This window comes from Fragaria vesca, linkage group LG6, assembly GCF_000184155.1.
Source record: "Fragaria vesca subsp. vesca linkage group LG6, FraVesHawaii_1.0, whole genome shotgun sequence".
NCBI classification, from domain to species: domain Eukaryota; kingdom Viridiplantae; phylum Streptophyta; class Magnoliopsida; order Rosales; family Rosaceae; genus Fragaria; species Fragaria vesca.
In genome coordinates, this window is record NC_020496.1 from 33,199,743 (window position 1) to 33,203,973 (window position 4,231).

Here is a 4,231-nt window from a genome sequence, read left to right on the forward strand (position 1 = left end):
TAATAGAGGATAGTTGTAAATTTTCACAAGGTATAGGTGTTATGTCCCCCTGTACGATCATTCTCTTAATATTGATAATAATATGAGTGGGAGAGCTAATACTCTCACTTAGCGGGGTTTCCCAGCCCGCCTTCAAAAAAAAAAAAAACCCAACTAAATAAGGAAAAGGGAGGGGATGGTTAGAGAGAGAGGGTCCCTTTGTAGTTTTGGTGGAAAAAGGGGAAGAGATGCAGGTTGTGGTGGTGTGGTGGAGATAATGGAGATTGGGGAGACACGGGGTTTGCGTTTGGAGAGGGTAAAGGGAGATGAGATTGTTTACCCTTGAGTTTTGATTTGGACCTGTTTGGGTTGGGTTTGGACTTTGGACCAGTTTTGGGTGGGGTTTGAGGGTTAAATGTGATTAAACAATTTGATCTCTGTGATTGATGCAATTATATGTTTAATTTTCTTTCTTCTTTTTAAATAAATATTTAGTAATTTAAAAATTCGACCGTCTGATATGATCATTATAGTGAAACATGACTATTGTAAAAAATTCAATTGGATCCGGCAACATTCAGGGCTCGATCGAAGCTGTCAACCCTAATACATCGTTATTTATCACACGGAAACGCTCTTGTTTACCTCTCCGTGACCTAGTTTGGTCAATTCTTTCACACATTAAACTCTCGCATAGATAAGACGTAACCACTCATGTAAAAATTTGGAGACGTTTACGTCCCGATGATAGGGCTCTCATAGGGTATATTAAGCGTAAAAATGGTTGACCGCTTTTATCGGGACCCAGACGTTACCTGATGTACGTGATTTTTCAACCATTATCGTATTTCATTATTTCGATGACATCTTATTTCACGAGATTTTTTAAAAAAAAAAATTTCCTGTATAGTTGGTTTACAAAGTTGTACACTTGCATATAACCTATTAAACAAGTTATACCACATTAGTCACGTTGCAATCTAATGACTAAAATTCACAAAATAAAAATTCGACCGTCTGATGTGATCATTATAGTGAAACATGGCTATAATATTAAATTTAGTTGTATTCGGCAACGTTCTGGGCTCGATCGAAGCGATCAACCCTAATCCATCGTCACTTATCACATGGAAACGCTCTTACATTCCTCTATGTGACCTAATTTGGTCGATCCTTCCACATGTTAAACTCTCACATAGATGAGACGTAACCACCCATGAAAATATTTTGTTAAATTGACCTTCGGCTCCCCATAAGAAAACATAAGTGTTAATAGTGTTGACCAACTTGGTAGGGGTCTAAACATTATCGAAAATATGTGATTTTTCTACCCTAGCCGTATTTATCTATTCCGGTCCAATCCTATTTCACATGATTTTCGAAAAGTTTGCTTCCTTTGTATAGTTGGTTCACAATAATGTGCATTTGTATATAACTTACTAAACAAGTTATACCGCTTTAGTAAGCTCGTGGCAATCCGAGGTCATAAACATGTGAAAATAAAAATTTCATCGTCTGATGTAGACAAGGTGATTAAATAAGTCTACTGAAAAAAATTCACCCTGTTTCGGATTCGTTAGACCTCCTATCGAACCAGTCAACCTAAATTCAACTTTATTTTTTAAATGAAACGCGGTTGACCGGCATCGTGCGAAACTCTATATTTCCCCGTTTTCTAACCTAAAACTCGTATACATGAGATTTAGGAACCCATGAAAAAAAATTGTTAAATTGACCCTCAAGTGGTTAGGCCCCTCTTAGGAGCGCCTTAGCGTATTTAGAGTTGACTGCTTTTATCAGAAAGCAAACGTTACCAAAAGTTTGTGATTTTTTAACCCAATATGTATTTCACTATTCCAGTCACATCCTATTTCACAAGATTTTCTGAAATTTTCCTTTTTATGTATAGTTGGTTCACAATGATATATATTTACATATAACCTACTAAACAAGTTATACCGCTTTAATAGGCACGTAGCGGTATGAAGTCATAAATATGTGATCTTTATGGTGAAATACAGCTATGGTTGAAAAATCACATATTTCCGGTAACGTTTGGTCCCCGATAGAAGCGGTCAACCCTATTTACGCTTATACTTCCTTATGGAGAGCCCTATTGTCGGGAGATGAACGTTCCTCAATTTTTACATGTGTGGTTACATATCATCAATATGAGAGTTTTGTGTGTGGAAGAATCAACTAAACTAGGTCATATAGAGGTATGTAAGAGTGTTTTCATGTAATCAACGACGTCGGTTTAAAATTGACCGCGTCGATTGAGAGCCAAACGTTATCGAAAACATGTGAATTTTTTTCTATAGCCGTATTTAAGTACGTTGATCATATCATACGGTTGAATTTTCATTTTGTGAAATTTAGCCATTGGAAACATAACGTGCTTACTAATGTGGTATAATTTGTTTAATAGGTTTTATGCAAGTGTACATCTTTATGAACCAACTATACGGAAGAAGCAATATTTTCAAAAATTTTGTGAAATAAGATGTGATTTGTATGGTGAAATACAGCTGTGGTTGAAAAATCCGGTAACATTTGGTCCCCGATAGAAACGGTGAACCCTAGTTAAGCTTATGATTCCCTATGAAGAGTCCTATCGTCAGGAGGTGAACGTCCCTAAATTTTTACATGAGTGGTTACATATCATCAATATGAGAGTTTTATGTGCGGAAGAATCAACCAAACTAGGTCATGTAGGGGTATATAAGAGCGTTTTCGTGTAATAAATGACGTCGGTTTAAGATTGACCGCATCGATCGAGAGCCAAACGTTATCGAAAACAAGTGAATTTTTTTTCGTAGGCGTATTTAAGTACGCTGATCATATCAGACGGTTGAATTTTCATTTTGTGAATTTGAGATATTAGAACCACAATGTGTCTATTAATGTGGTATAACTGTTTAATATGTTATATCGAAAATAGGTGAATTTTTTTTCCATAGCCGTATTTAAGTACGCTGATCATATTAGACGGTTGAATTTTCATTTTGTGAAATTGAGATATTAGAACCACAACGTGTCTATTAATGTGGTATAACTTGTTTAATATGTTATATGAAAGTGTACATTACTGTGAACCAACTATACAGAGGAAACACAATTTTTAAAAATCATGTGATATAGAATGTGACCGGAATAGTGAAACACGAATAGGGTTGAAAAATCATAAGCTTCGAGTAATATTTGATTTCTGATAAAAACGGTCAACACTTATTACACTTAGACACTTCTAAACGATTTAGTATATCAAAACAATTACAACGGATTAAGTGTTTCTAAAATATTAACTACTCCGCAACTACAATATTTTTGTTTTTTCAATTAAACATTTCCGTAAGCAAACAATTGTTTCCATTCTTCAAAAACAAAAAAGCAAACAATGGTTCAATTAATAATGTTTCTATTAGATAAGTATTAGCTTTTTTTTAAAGAGAAATAGTTATTAGCTTAAAAGGTTAAGATAATGAAAAAGCGGCAGTTGTTCGTAAGGGTGCTTTTGAGAAACCAAATGTTGCCTCTTCCATTCCCAGATGTTCGTCGGGAAAAGGAAAAAAATCAAACAAACCCAGATAAATCATCTCCTCTGCTTCAATTCTGCAACACAGCAATTCAGAATCGTCATGTCATGGAATTCGGTCTACCCTTTCACTCTCGCAAAACCCTCGCCCTCAAACCCAAATCTCAGATGGCCTCATGACCTCAAGTCTCAACCGTCGGACATAGCCGAAGACCTCGACAGCGTCCTCTGTTCCGCCCAGAAACTGGACGAACCTAAGCCGGCTCAAGTTAATCGTGGCTGCAATGGTGGAAAACTCTGAAGCATCTTCTGGAATCAAAGCAGGGTACAATATTGATGATTGATGCAGAGTTGCAGACCCTTTCTCTTCCCCTTTCTCCCCTCACTCGCCTACTAAACGTCCTCCAAACGCCAACTAACGTCCTTAATAAAAAATTGATCCACGCGTCAATTTGAACGGTGGAGATTCCGGGTGCATATGTACACGGGTGCGCTGAATAATTTTCGGAAAATTGGGGCATGGTGGAAGGAAAGGGGGAGAAAACCAAAAGGAAAAAAAAGAAAGAAGAGCAAGAGACAAACGCCTCAACTCTAAGACATAGCTCAGGGAGACACCCATGAAGGGTGAGCAATGCCACCGACTCTCAAGGGCACGAAGGTTTCAGAGAGAGAGAGAGAGAGAGAGAGAGAGAGAGAGAGAGAGAGAGAGAGAGAGAG